This window comes from Hyperolius riggenbachi, chromosome 4 (assembly GCF_040937935.1).
Source record: "Hyperolius riggenbachi isolate aHypRig1 chromosome 4, aHypRig1.pri, whole genome shotgun sequence".
In the NCBI taxonomy this organism is placed as follows: domain Eukaryota; kingdom Metazoa; phylum Chordata; class Amphibia; order Anura; family Hyperoliidae; genus Hyperolius; species Hyperolius riggenbachi.
In genome coordinates this window covers 371911271-371927508 of record NC_090649.1, presented here as the reverse complement: position 1 = coordinate 371927508, position 16238 = coordinate 371911271, and positions in this window count along the sequence as shown.

The window sequence follows — 16238 nt, the reverse complement described above, 5'->3', positions numbered from 1 at the left end:
CCATCGGGAACAGACCATGGAAGGGAAATGACCAGCAAAGCCTTCTGGGAAACATAAAGCTCTTATAGTGCCAGTCATCAAAGAAGGCAGGTAGGGGATTTGCATAACGAATGTATGCAAATTCCCCAGCAAGAGAACAGACCAGAAACTTGCAATGGAAAGACAGGTCTCTGTTCCAGAGACCTGCAGCCCACAGACTAGAGGAATGGACAAACTGCTGTCTGCCTGTGCAGCCAGCTGAGCGGATCATCACACTGTCCTGATCTTCTGAGTTCTGCTTTATGCGCTCATCGCTACCTTGCGCTGAGCCACTATAGTGAAAGGATTGTTTGTGGCTGTTCTGATCTACGCCAGCTCTGTGCGCCACATCTCCTGTTGGAGTCAGTCCTCTCCTCCACTAAACTGGGGATATCCTGGTTCCTTGTGCTAGCGTGTGTACCTCCTTCACGTCAGGATATACACCACGTGCTGACTGTGGAGAATATACCACCAAGCCTAACAGTACAGCTCGGGTAGACAGACAAGTGAAAAGTACTGCCCAGCGTTTGCTGTCCGCACTGCCTCCTCTAGTGCGGCGGGCTAACACTGACCAAGGACCGAACACGTCCAAACCTACATTAGTGAAAGGTGGTTCAGCAACCACTCTGTCCTTAGGTAGCTCTGCCATCTTTTGAGTCTGTAGTTTCCCTCTCAGTTTGTGACAGGTGACACATTTGTGTATGACTGCTGATACCAAGCGTTTTCCACCAAGGATCCAGAAACCTGCAGATCTAATTGCACCCTCTGTGATGTGGCGCCCTAGGTGGACAACTTGTTCATGATAATACCTAACAAGCAGTGTAGCAATGTGGTGATCGTGAGGTATGATGATAAGCTGTTTCTCTACCTCTGAAAGTTCAGCAATAGACAAACGTCCACCTACTCTAAGCAATCCATTTTTGTCTAAAAAGGGACTTAGCTTTCCAAGACGGCTTTGTTTTGGTAATGTCTTTTGTTTTGAGATGCAGTCAATCTCCATTTGGAAGTGTTTGGCTTAAACAGAAGAAATGATAACAGGCTTTGCCTGAGAAAGTTCTTCTAGATCAACCTGCTCATGGAAACTTTTCCACCCTCTAACCTGGCTGCTATTGGTTTCCCTCTGGAAGCTTTTAGAGACGTGTATGAGTCTGGCCAGGGTTTTAACTAGTACCTTCCAGGAAGAAAATCTCTCAAAACAATGTGAGTGGAAGGTGGCTTGAGAAGCTTTAGTACTTAAACTTGTAACTTTGAGTGTGGAGTCGCACTTGCTTGGCTTCCATCAATTTCAGATGGTCAGGTGTGCAGATCTAATAGTCCCGGACACCATGGGACTCAAACTGTGGTAAATGAAGAGAAAGATCCGCACCACCTTCAGAAAAGCTTAGTCTGTTTTATTGGAAAAAACATACAAATTTAAAAAGAACTTTAAGGCAGGACAGTCCACTGTTTCGGGCTCCTGCCCATCTTCATGCTGCCTAGTTCTCTAGGCAGCATGAAGATGGGCAGGAGCCCGAAACAGTGGACTCTCCTGCCTTAAAGTTCTTTTTAAATTTGTATGTTTTTTCCAATAAAACAGACTAAGCTTTTCTGAAGGTGGTGCGGATCTTTCTCTTCATTTACTTAAACTTGTAACTTCAGATCTGATTTCTGGGTCAGCTTCGGGCTCTATGAGTGGGTACATGTTAGCAGTGTTCATATTTTGACAGTGTGATTGGTACAAAAAAGATGGGCCTGAGAACCATATGGAGTTCTGAAGGCATGCAACTTGTGTAGGTCTAGTGGCATAGTCTGCAGGGTTATGTTCTGTAGGTACATAAAACCACTGATCTGTCTGTGTAGATTGCCTGATTCTATTCACAAGGTTGGAGACATACAGGTAGAATCTCCTAGTGGTGTTGCAAATGTACCCTAAGACAATCTTGCTATCGGTGAAGAATTTAGCAGCATCAAAGTTAGTATCAAATTCACTTGAGATTAGCTCAAACATTTTGACTGCGAGTACAGCTGCACACAACTCTAAACGAGGAAACGTGCGCGCTGGTTTAGGGCTTGATTTGGACTTCCCCATCACAAATCCTACATAGCATACATTTTCTGTGTCAATTACTCTCAAGTAAGCTACTGCACCTATAGCTGTGGTGGATGCATCTGAGAAAATGCACAGTTCCTTCTTACAAGCTGTTGAAAGAGATACGGGAACATAGCATCTGTCTATCTTTAGGTGCTCTAAAGCTTGCAAAGATTCTTTCCATTGAACCCACTTACATAATTTCTCTTGTGGAAGCAATGCATCCCAATCATTCTTACCAGATAACAGTTCGCGAACTAAGGCCTTGCCTCTTACTGTCACAGGTGATACAAACCCTAAGGGATCATAAAGGCTATTTACGGTGGACAGATTACCCCTATGTGTAAAGGGCTTTTCCTCCGAGGAAACTTGAAAAACAAAGCTATCTGCTTCTAAATCCCAACTCAGGCCTAAGCTTTTCTACAAGGGGAGAGTATCAGTACCTAGGCAAAGGTCTTTGAGGTCCTTAGCTCTGTCTGCTACAGGGAAGGCTTCCATTACTTTTTGGCTGTAAGAAGCAATTTTGTGAAGACACAGATTGGATTCTGCCAGCATTTGTTCTGCCTTACTGAGGGTAGAGATAGCATCTTCAGGTGTGCTAGCAGAAGCGAGTCCATCGTCTACATAAAAGTGTCTCAATACAAAGTGTTTGGCTTCTTGCCCATAGCACTCAGCATTTTTCAGGGCAGTCTTTTGCATGCAGTATATAGCGACTGAAGGAGAAGGGCTGTTGCCGAATACGTGTACCTTCATTCTGTACTCGACAATTTCTTTGTGTATGTCATTGTCCTTGTACCAGAGAAAACACAGGAAGTCTCTGTGGTCTTCTCTGACAAGGAAGCAATAAAACATTTGATGCACATCTGCTGTGAATGCAACGGGCTCTTTTCTGAAGCACATAAGGACACCTAGCAAAGTATTGTTAAGGTCAGGACCACTTAACAGTACGTTGTTTAAAGAAACTCCATCGTACTCTGCACTGGAATCAAAAACTACTCTGATCTGGTCGGGTTTCTGTGGGTGGTAAACACCAAAAATTGGAAGGTACCAGTGTTCTTTATCAGTTTCAAGTGGTCCTGCTACTTCAGCGTGGTCATTGACTAACATTCTCTCAATGAATTCAGTGAAATCTCTTTTTACTTCTCTTGCTTTCTCTGCAGTGTTTTGCTAAGTGATTGCAAACGTTTCATGGCTTGCTCTCTGTTACAGGGCAAAGCACGCCTGGGTGTGCGAAAGGGGAGAGGGGCCACCCAACTGTGATTGTCATCTTGGTAGGTCTCCCTATCCATAATCTGCAAGAAGGTTTGATCCTCTATGGAGAGGGTCTGCTTATCATCATCTTTGATTTTCTGGAACACAGTAACCCCTAGATTGTTTGTCTCAGTGTTGTAACTGACTTCTTCTTCCTTGACATATGCTATAGAAGAGTCCCAGTGTTGTATTGGGCTGTCAAACTTTTCTTTGACAATGAAGCTGTTGTGACATGGACTGAGAAGAGATGGGCGTCCATTCATTAACACACATGTCCTTAAAGTGCTAATGCTGTCAGGCTGGTGCCCTGTTTCCAGACAAACTTCTCCTACAACTACCCACCCCAGATCTAGTCTCTGCGCATAGGGGGCATTGTAAGGTCCATTGATTTGCTGGCGCACCTTGTGTACCTGTAGGATGTCTCTGTAGAAGGATAGAAACATCTGGCTCAACAGCTGGAATAAGGTGAGCAATTGAGCGAAGGTGGGAGTGATGACAGGCTACTTCAGGAGAGGGGATCTCTGTTTTGTCATCAGGTATCATGTCACACTCTATCAGGGTAGGAAGTGGGATCTGCACTTTCTTATTGAAAGTTTCAATGGTAAAGTCAGTAGCTCTTCTCCCTGTGGATTCAATTGTCCCTGCACATGTCCTAAGAGTGTATGGAGATGCACTTGCTTTAAGGTTAAAGAGATCAAAAAAGTCTGACTCTGCAAGGGACCTATTGCTCTGCTCATCTAGCACTGCATACACTTTCACTGTTTTTCTCTGGCCAGTGGGGTACACAGTCACTAAACAGATTTTAGAGCACGACCGTGCACTCTTGCCTTGGCCACATACTTTGGTGCAATTAGACATTACTGGGGACAGTGGGGTGTCTTGTTGCTCCCTGCCCTGATCTTTCACAGGTTCTACAGTCTCTAGTGGAGCAGGGCCAGGGTGCAAAGCTGTGATATGTCTCTCGCTGCCACATTCTGTGCACTCTACAGGTGTTTTACAGTGTTTGGCAATGTGGTAAGTAGATCCACAGCACCTGAAGCAGATGCCGTTTTGCTTAAGGAAAGACATGCGCTCTGCAATCAGTTTGCTTCAGAAGCCCTTACATTTCTTTAGTGAATGTGGCCTTTTGTGTATTGGGCAATGTTTATCAGGGCTTTCTATTGCATGTACCTTGTGGGTGATTTGACAGTCTGTGGCTTCTGAAGGTACAGCTGTTTTGTGTGTGGACACAGAAGTCTTACCTTGAGGTCTGTGAGATCTTTCAGACCTATGTGACTGATTGCTGCTTGTGGTGAAGGCGAAACTGGGATCGCTTCGGATTTTTGCTTGCTGTCTGTAATGGATTGCGGAGATGCCGCCACGTGGTCTGGCAGTGGGGCGGCTGTCTCCGCGTTCAGACCGGCGGTTTCCGCACAGCAGCATGCGTCTGGTTTGCCTGGGCCTTCTAGTGCACACAGATGGAGAGCTACGCGCGCGCATGCTAGAAGGCAAGCCCTTTATGTTAGTAGGAGAGGGATCAGCTGATCAGGTTGATCAGCTGATCCCAGCGCGGTTACTGATTGGCTGAGTGGCGCAGGGCGGCGCTGAGGAGCGCTGCAGTATATATAGATCTTGCTGGTCAGTCTCTGGTTGTCTGCCGTTGCGAATACTTACGTGTGAGCACTCAGACCTCAGTCAGATCCCACAGTGTGTTCAGTGGCGTAGCTAAGGAGCTGTGGGCCCCGATGCAGGTTTTACAATGGGGCCCCCCAAGCACTCTATACATAACAATTGATACGGTGCACCAAAACCTGCCAATGGCAACTACAGTGTCAGAGGTACAAGAAGGGGATGGGAAATAGCTTGTTAATGATTACCACTAATCAAAGTATCTATAGAAGTGATTATTATGAGCACAGGACCAATAGAGAGCTAATACTGTAGTTGAGGAAGGGCCCTTCGGGGCCCCCCTAGTCCAAGGGCCCCGATGCGGTTGCAACCTCTGTAACCCCTATTGCTACGCCCCTGAGTGTGTTAGAACCAGGTGGACCTGGGAATTCACACTTAGCCAGATTACTGCTGTGTTATACTTTAGACCAGTGTTAAGCTTGGGGGTGTAATCTCCACAGTCAGCATACAACACATAAGCTGACGTGAAGGAGGTACACACACCAGCACAAGGGATCAGGATATCCCCAGTTTAGTGGAGGAGAGGACTGACTCCAATAGGAGATTGTGGTGCACAGAGCCGGTGCAGATCCGAACAGCCACAAACAACACTTTCGTAATAACGTCTCAGCGCAAAGTAGCACTGAGCGCATAAACCAGGACTGAGGAGATCAGGACAGGTAGACAGAATGAACGCTTGCTAGCTAGCGATTACTTAGCGACAGCAAGCGTCCAAAACTAGACAGACTGGAATGAGGCAGCCAATGCGTTGCGGCGATGGCGTGCCTCACAAAGACAGGACAGGAGAGACAGGAAATAGCAGGATCAAGATAGATGAACGTAACACAGATAAATACACAATAAGTATGTTTTCCTAGCGTATTACAATTACAGCTATCAATGAAACTATTCGTAACGTCTGACTAACATATGTATATATTGGCAATGAACCGATATATGACATAAGCAGGAACTCTGACTAAGACTGAAGTAATACAGGGAACAGGACTCAGAAGGATTCGCTATCTCTTCGCAGAGATGAACGCAATCCACAAACAGGACCAGGAACAGGATTCAGAAGGATTCGTTATCTCTTTGCAGAGATGAACGCAATCCACAAACAGGACCAGGAACAGGATAACTAGCTCAGCACGAGTGTTCACGATACGCGCAAACTACCAAAACGTGCTGGAAAACTGACTAGCTGAACACAGGAAATAAACAGTTCGTGTACGTATATATCAGCGACACTGATATATTAACGTAACACGAATACAAGGAAAATAACAAAATGCGCAAGTATGCGTATATATTGGCGATGAACCAATATATGACACAAGACAAGCAAGTAGCAACTTCTAGAACAAGAGCAGAACTAGGAGGACTCGCTGACCCCTTCGCAGGAGTCAGCGCAGTCCACACGGACCAGGAACGAGGTGGGGCACGAGCAGAGTAACAGATAGAGTCTGAAACTATGATAGCCCATGAGGCATTGCAGGAAGCAGTTCTTTATACTGAGGTCATCCAATGGGAGCAGACCTGCAGATTCCCACACAAGTGAATGGTAATTAATCACAGGCTGATAGCAGGAAAAGGCAGACAATGATATGCAGCCTGCAGGAAAGGGACCGCCCCTCCACTGCAGCAGACAATGTTTGTTTACACAAAAGCATATTAAACTGTCATAAACTTCAGAGCGACTGCAGATGGAATCAGCAACTAGTTTAAGTGCAAACCAAACTATGCAAGCAAATGCATGTAATGACATTAGAACTGCTTGGTTTGCAATACCAGTGCAGTCAGCAGTAAACGCTGCAGAAGCGATCATAACAGTACCCCCTCCCTTAAACGCGGCCTCTGGACGCCTATGAAAACTGACATATTTCTCCTGAACCACCCAAACCAAAAAATCAGAAGTGGGAAATCCAGCAAACTGATCTGACTGAAAATTCATGAAGGTCGGATCCGTCCGACAAAACCAAATTCCCGAATCAGTCTCACCAAAACTAGACCAATTGGAACCAGAACCTACCGAACCATGCCCGTCAGCACTACAAGCCTCAGTGTGACACCCATCAGAACCACGACTTCCAGAAAACAACCCCAAGAAACTCTCTGCGCGATACCCACCGCCTTCCAAGGACTGTCCAAAAACGCCAAAGCCTTTGCAATGCCCACCGGAACTGTCCCTACCAACACAAAACCCACCGTTGAACCAGTCCAAGGTACCAGGACAAGTTTCCTCAGAGATCTCCCAGAACACTTGGAAGCTCCAAAGAGATCCCCACAGGTCAGAACGCCCCTTAGGCTCACATGGAGAACTATCAAGAACCCCTATGGAACCCAGGGCAACTCCAGAGTCAGGGTCACAAGGACAAACATCAAGATCAGGGCTTTTAGGGACCAGAACCATCTCCGGGCATGCAGGCCAACCGGCAACATCAGAACATGTCTCCACTAGGGAAGCACGTGAGCACGCTAACACAGACACATCTGGGCAGTCTGGCATACGAAGCACATCTGGGCACACCGGCACAAGAGAAACCTCTGGGCATGTCAAGGAACTGCGAACCTCAAAGTCAGTCAAGACAGGACCGAAACCAGAACTGGGCAAAAAAAATTCATCATGACTAGACTTCATAGTTACTGGATTCTCACTAAAAACTGCAGGATCAGACTTAGATGTCGCTGATTCCAGCAGGGTTATTAACAAATCATGTTCAGGGGCATTTACAAGACAGGGCAAATCTTCTGATGTATGCACTGAACTAGACAGGGTTCCCATAGCTTCTTCTGGACTAGACAGAGACTCATCAAATACACTGGACTGGAGCTCATGAAGGGCTGCAAAACAAGTCAATATTGCAGCAATCCCCACTGAACTAGGCAAAACTGAGTAACTCACTGGACAGGAAGGGGGCTCTGGAACTTCTGCCACACCGGCCAGAGAACCAGAATTTTCCAGGATACAGGGCTGGGTTTCAGAAACACTCATTAACCCGGACTGAAATTCTGAGATTTCTATTATTTTTTCCAGCGAGTCAGAATTATCCATGTTACAGGGCAAGACTTTTGAAACATTCAGAGGACAGGGCTGGAGTTCCTCGGCTGTTACAACACTGGAGAGGGACTCAACAACATTGGTTAAATCAGACTGTGTACAGGGCAAGGTATCTAACACACTTGCTGACGAGGACAATATTTCAATGGCTTCTGCTTCGCTGGGCAGAAATTCATCAAGTTTTATTAGAGCAGACTGTAATTCCAAAACAGCTGCTAGACAAGTGAATATTACTGCAACACCAACTGAGGTAAGCAGTGCTTCAGCCTCCTCTGCTAAAGGGTTTAAAGTATCCAAAGTACTGGGTGAAGCATAAGACTCTGCGACCACAGCTTCACTGGACAGGATCACTGAACAGTCCATATTGCAGGGCAAAACCATGGAAGCACCTGCTGGACAGCATAATGATTCTGTGACCTGAGTTTCATTGGAGAGATCTACTGCACAATTCATGGTACAGGGCAAATTTATTGGAAAATTTTCTGAACAAGGTAATAATTCTGCGATTTCAGGTTCACATAGCAGATGCTCTGAGCTATTCACGAAACTAGAGCGAGGTGTAGAAACAGGAAGATCAAGACACAATGTTTGCGCATCTGAATCACCATTCATTTGTAAAATTGGAAAATTCAGATGCTGGGGTTCTGAGTTTACTAGACAGGATTGCTGGGACTCGGAAACTGATGTAGTGCATCTATTGGCATCTGCTGGATCAGACAGGAGTTGAACTTTATTAACACAGGTAATTTCTGCAGAAGTGTTTGCAGAGACAGGCAAGATTTTTCTGGTGTCTGTTTCACTAAACAAAGAGTCATGAGTACTGGCTAGGCTGGACTCGAAAGTCAGCAGGACCTCTGGGTCCTCTGCTGAGAAATTTGTGCAGGGCAAAATTAAGGAAGTATTAGTAATTTCTGTCTTACTGGGAAGTAACACTGAGTTATCCATGGTACAGGGTGGAATTACAGGAACTTCAATTTCACACAAAAGGAGCTCAGAATCATTTGCTGAATCAGCCAAAGGTGCTGAAGCAGGCGAGTCCTCAGGAACTGAGGAAGTGGAACAATCTCCACTTGACAGTGTGTCTTCCCTGGTATCAACTGATTGAATTGCATAAAAATCGTCCAGAATCATTCTCCACACATCGATCAATGGAGCCACAAAGTCATACCCACACACACCAGTTTTTATTAGGTTATAAGCAGACTTAATGCATGCATTCAATACTAATTCACTTTTTGCACTGTAAAACTGACAAAATGAACTTGCATCTTTCTTCCATTCATAGACCAGAGCTTCCATCTCTCCTTTCACAAATGGAGGATCCCATGCATAATTAACAGCTGAGCATTCCGGCTGATCATAGTTTGCAAATGTGTTAGTGGCAGAAACATACATTGGGTTATTTAGCAGGTGATTGGCCGATTTCTTATTCCTAAGGATCTCCAATACCTGTAGCAAGTATTGAACTGTAGTGTATGCAAATTTCCCTTGCTGCACGAATAAATTGATCTGTTCAATACTCTGTAATATATCTTCATAATCATATTCAGATAATTCATTTAAACAAGAACCTTTATTTTCCCTGGCTAGCAATGAAAGTTCATTAGTAGTTTCATAGGTCCATTTGACTCCCCTGAATGGTGACTGAATTTCATTATCTGCTAATGGTGGAGTCTCGTTACAGATCTGATGCGCAGTCGCCAAGGGCAACGACTCCGCTGATTGTAACGCTTTTCTTTTGGAGCGTTTACGTTTGGCTTTAGACCCTGCTGCCTTAGCAGAAGAAAAGTTATCAGAACAATTATCTGCTTGCTGATTATTTTTGTAGGCAGTAGAAGGAGCAGCTGATTGACAAGCTGCCAGGAGCTTATCAAAAGGGCTAGGCAAATCGGTTTTGCGCAGCCAGTTATGGATCACAAACGCTAGAAATTCCAGTGGTCTTTCTTTTAAATTGGTATGATCCAAGACATCGTAGGCCCACTGAAACAATCTTCCCTTAAATAAAACATAAACTAGCTGGGGGGCCCACGTTGAAACAGGAGTAGCCTGGAGCTCAGGATTGGCCAGGAACCTGGCACATTCAGAAAAAAACTCATTTTCTGTTTCAGAGTTGAGCTTCTCAAATTTCTTAAAGGAACAGGAACCATAACAAACAGTGTCATTTTTGCTGGGAACCCCCCCCACAATGGGGATTGGTAGAGGGGCTATCATAATGTTAAGCTTGGGGGTGTAATCTCCACAGTCAGCATACAACACATAAGCTGACGTGAAGGAGGTACACACACCAGCACAAGGGATCAGGATATCCCCAGTTTAGTGGAGGAGAGGACTGACTCCAATAGGAGATTGTGGTGCACAGAGCCGGTGCAGATCCGAACAGCCACAAACAACACTTTCGTAATAACGTCTCAGCGCAAAGTAGCACTGAGCGCATAAACCAGGACTGAGGAGATCAGGACAGGTAGACAGAATGAACGCTTGCTAGCTAGCGATTACTTAGCGACAGCAAGCGTCCAAAACTAGACAGACTGGAATGAGGCAGCCAATGCGTTGCGGCGATGGCGTGCCTCACAAAGACAGGACAGGAGAGACAGGAAATAGCAGGATCAAGATAGATGAACGTAACACAGATAAATACACAATAAGTATGTTTTCCTAGCGTATTACAATTACAGCTATCAATGAAACTATTCGTAACGTCTGACTAACATATGTATATATTGGCAATGAACCGATATATGACATAAGCAGGAACTCTGACTAAGACTGAAGTAATACAGGGAACAGGACTCAGAAGGATTCGCTATCTCTTCGCAGAGATGAACGCAATCCACAAACAGGACCAGGAACAGGATTCAGAAGGATTCGTTATCTCTTCGCAGAGATGAACGCAATCCACAAACAGGACCAGGAACAGGATAACTAGCTCAGCACGGGTGTTCACGATACGCGCAAACTACCAAAACGTGCTGGAAAACTGACTAGCTGAACACAGGAAATAAACAGTTCGTGTACGTATATATCAGCGACACTGATATATTAACGTAACACGAATACAAGGAAAATAACAAAATGCGCAAGTATGCGTATATATTGGCGATGAACCAATATATGACACAAGACAAGCAAGTAGCAACTTCTAGAACAAGAGCAGAACTAGGAGGACTCGCTGACCCCTTCGCAGGAGTCAGCGCAGTCCACACGGACCAGGAACGAGGTGGGGCACGAGCAGAGTAACAGATAGAGTCTGAAACTATGATAGCCCATGAGGCATTGCAGGAAGCAGTTCTTTATACTGAGGTCATCCAATGGGAGCAGACCTGCAGATTCCCACACAAGTGAATGGTAATTAATCACAGGCTGATAGCAGGAAAAGGCAGACAATGATATGCAGCCTGCAGGAAAGGGACCGCCCCTCCACTGCAGCAGACAATGTTTGTTTACACAAAAGCATATTAAACTGTCATAAACTTCAGAGCGACTGCAGATGGAATCAGCAACTAGTTTAAGTGCAAACCAAACTATGCAAGCAAATGCATGTAATGACATTAGAACTGCTTGGTTTGCAATACCAGTGCAGTCAGCAGTAAACGCTGCAGAAGCGATCATAACAACCAGTTCCGGGGTGTTGAGACCAAGGACCTCACACCCAAGCTTAGGATCACTGTGTCATTGCTGTGTTATACTTAAGACCAGTTCCGGGGTGTTGAGACCAAGGACCTCACACCCAAGCTTAGGATCACTGTGTCATTACTGTGTTATACTTTAGACCAGTTCCGGGGTGTTGAGACCAAGGACCTCACACCCAAGCTTAGGATTACTGTGTCTTTGCTGAGTTATTCTCTAGACTAGTTCCTGGGTGTCGAGACCAAGGACCTCACACCTCAGACTAGGACTGTGCTTTATATCTGTTATGACTATTTGCTCTGTCGACCTCTCTCTTGCTTTCTGATTCGGTACCACTGCATATCTGCCTACCTGTTGCCAAACCCTGCCTGTACCCGGTTACCGAATCAGCCTTCTGTCTCTGTACCTTATCTGCTCGTGTGTTGCCGACCTGGCCTGCCCGACCCTCTCATCCCGTGAGTACTCAGTCTATCTGTACTAGTGGTGACACTATTCCAACAAGTGTCAGTTAGCTATCAGGACTCCTGTTCCTCAGAGAGTCCGGCCTGCTAGCAGCCAGTGGCCTCTACTCCTCTGGAGTCCCCTGGCTGCAGTACAGTCTATTATCTGATCACCAAGTATCACTGGTTGCCAGGTTCTCTCTATTCCCTCTCTCAAGGAGATAGTCCCTGCACAGCCGAGGGCCACCTGCCCCTCAGGTGGTTCCTGGCCGAGCTGCCTGTGTCTCCCGCCTCACGGGAGATAGCCTACAGTTACACCAAACACTTACACTTCATTAGGTGTCCAGAGGTTAGTCATACTTGTATTATTGGTGATTCTGCAGATCATCCATAATCAAGTATACATCTGTATTATTGATGATTCTGCAGATCATCAATAATCAGATTCTCTCTGTGTGCTGACACCAATTGTTACACTGTCGAACAAATCTAATACAGAGAAGGGGGGAAAAGCAACTCCATAGTCCTCTTTGAATTTACCTCCTACAGACATCCACTTGTCTTGTAAATTTGAGGGCAGTTTCTCTACTATTGGATTGGTACCTCTGGCTGTATCTAGATATGAAAGTCCTGGCAAGTAGCCATCCTCCTTGGCATATTCTACCTCCAACAGAAGATCACTCAGCTCTTGTAGTCGCACATTATCTCTGTAGCCTAACTTAGGAAAGACTTCAAGCTTTCGCAACAGTGCTCCTTCGATTGCCTCTGGGGATCCATATGTTTCTTCTAGTCTTTTCCAGGCCATGTCGAGTCCTGCTGCGGGATTTAACAGGTTTGCTCTTCTCATCCTCTTTGCATGTTCCACTGACTCTGTACCAAGCCACTTTATCATCAAGTCAAGCATTTCTGCTGGTGATAAGTACAGACCTCTGGTGGCATTCAGAAAGGAAGTTTTCCATGCCCACTAGTTTTCGGGACAGTCATCAAATTGAAGAAAGCCTGAGCTAATCATGTCTTTTCGAATTAGATATTTGGTGATATCTGCTGCACATTGTTGCTCATGCATGTAATCTTTGGGTTGAAGCGGTGGGAACACTTCCTCCTTGTTCCTGGGAGGCTCTGGTGCTTGATTCTTGGTTTGCCGGCAGCTGTTGCTGTCACGTGGTTGATTGGACTCATTCCGGGGTTCTGTGGAACTCTGTCTGTATTCCTTTGCTTCAGGTTTTAAAGAGACACTGAAGCGAAAAAAAAATTATGATATTATGATTTGTATGTGTAGTACAGCTAAGAAATAAAATATTAAGATCAGATACATCAGTCTAATTGTTTCCAGTACAGGAAGAGTTGAGAAACTCCAGTTGTTATCTCTATGCAAACAAGCCATTAACCACTTGCCGACCGCCCACAGCCCATGGGCGGCGGCAAAGTGGACGCCTAAAGGACCGCAATACGCCTTCAGGCGGCGTGTCCTTTAGGCATGCCGGGGGAGCGATCGCGTCATTGATGACGCGCGCTTACCCTGGCAACTGGCTCCGCCCACCCGCCGTAACATCCTGCCGGCCATACGGAAGCGCCGGCGGGATGTTAACCCCGCGATCGCCGCTACAAAGTGTATAATACACTTTGTAATGTATACAAAGTGTATTATACAGGCTGCCTCCTGCCCTGGTGGTCCCAGTGTCCGAGGGACCACCAGGGCAGGCTGCAGCCACCCTAGTCTGCACTCAAACACACTGATCTGCCCCCCCCCGCCCACTGATCGCCCACAGCACCCCTCAGACCCCCCCTGCCCACCCCCCAGACCCCTGTTTGCACCCAATCACCCCCCTAATAACCCATCAATCACTCCCTGTCACTATCTGTCAACGCTATTTTTTTTTTATCCCCCCCCCCCCCTGCCCCCTCCTGATCACCCCCCCACCCCTTAGATTCTCCCCAGACCCCCCCCCTGTGTACTGTATGCATCTATCTTCCCTGATAACCTGTCAATCACCCGTCAATCACCCATCAATCACCCATCAATCACCCCCTGTCACTGCCACCCAACAATCAGCACCTAACCTGCCCCTTGCGGGCAATCTGATCACTCACCCACACCAATAGATCGCCCGCAGATCCGACATCAGATCACCTCCCAAATCCATTGTTTACATCTATTCTCTCCTCTAAACACCCACTAATTACCCATCAATCACCCATCAATCACCCCTTATCACCACCTGTCACTTTTACCTATCAGATCAGACCCTAATCTGCCCCTTGCGGGCACCCAATCACCCGCCAACACGCTCAGATTGCCCTCTGACCCCCCCTTATCAATTCGCCAGTGCATTAATTACATCTGTTCTTCCCTGTAATAACCCACTGATCACCTGTCAATCACCTGCCAATCACCTATCACCCATCAATCACCCCCTGTCACCCCCTGTCACTGCCACCCATCAATCAGCCCCTAACCTGCCCCTTGCGGGCAATCTGATGACCCACACCATTAGATCGCCCGCAAACCCGCCGTCAGATTACCTCCCAAATGTATTGTTTACATCTGTTATCTTCTCTAAACACCCACTAATTACCCATCAATCACCCATCAATCACCCCCTATCACCACCTGTCACTGTTACCTATCAGATCAGACCCTAAGCTGCCCCTTGCGGGCACCCAATCACCCGCCCACACGCTCAGATTGCCCTCAGACACCCCCCCCCCCCTTATCAATTCACCAGTGCATTAATTACATCTGTCCTTCCCTGTAATAACCCACTGATCACCTGTCAATCACCTGCCAATCACCTATCACCCATCAATCACCCCCTGTCACTGCCACCCAACAATCAGCCCCTAACCTGCCCCTTGCGGGCAAACTGATCACCCACCCACACCAATAGATCGCCCGCAGATCCGACATCAGATCACCACCCAAGCGCAGTGTTTCCATCTATTCTCTCCTCTAAACACTCACTAATTACCCATCAATCACCCATCAATCACCCCCTATCACCACCTGTCACTGTTACCCATCAGATCAGACCCTAATCTGCCCCTTGCGGGCACCCAATCACCCGCCTACACGCTCAGATTGCCCTCAGACCCCCCCTTATCAATTCGCCAGGGCATTATTTACATCTGTCCTTCCCTGTAATAACCCACTGATCACCTGTCAATCACCTGTCAATCACCCATCAATCACCCCCTGTCACTGCCACCCATCAATCACCCCCTGTCACTGCCACCCATCAATCAGCCCCTAACCTGCCCCTTGCGGGCAAACTGATCACCCACCCACACCAATAGATCGCCCGCAGATCCGACATCAGATCACCACTCAAGCGCAGTGTTTCCATCTATTCTCTCCTCTAAACACCCACTAATTACCCATCAATCACCCCCTATCACCACCTGTCACTGTTACCCATCAGATCAGACCCTAATCTGCCCCTTGCGGGCACCCAATCACCCGCCTACACGCTCAGATTGCCCTCAGACCCCCCCTTATCAATTCGCCAGTGCAATATTTACATCTGTTCTCCCCTGTAATAACCCACTGATTACCTGTCAATCACCTGTCAATCACCTATCAATCACCCATCAATCACCCCCTGTCACTGCCACCCATCAATCACCCCCTGTCACTGCCACCCATCAATCACCCGCTGTCACTGCCACCCATCAATCAGCCCCTAACCTGCCCCTTGCGGGCAATCTGATCACCCACCCACACCAATAGATCGCCCGCAGATCCGACGTCCGATCACCTCCCAAGTGCAGTGTTCACATCTGTTCTCTACCCTAAACACCCACTAATTACCCATCAATCACCCCCTGTCACTGCTACCTATCAGATTAGACCCCTATCTGCCCCTAGGGCACTCAATCACCCGCCCACACCCTCAGAATGCCCTCAGACCCCAGCCCTGATCACCTCGCCAGTGCATTGCTTGCATCTATTCCCCCCTCTAATCACACCTTGAGACACCCATCAATCACCTCCTGTCACCCCCTAGCACACCTACCCATCAGATCAGGCCCTAATTTGCCCCGTGTGGGCTCCTGATCACTCGGCCAAACCCTCAGATCCCCCTCAGACCCTCTTCCGATCACCTCCCCAGTGCATTGATTGCATCTA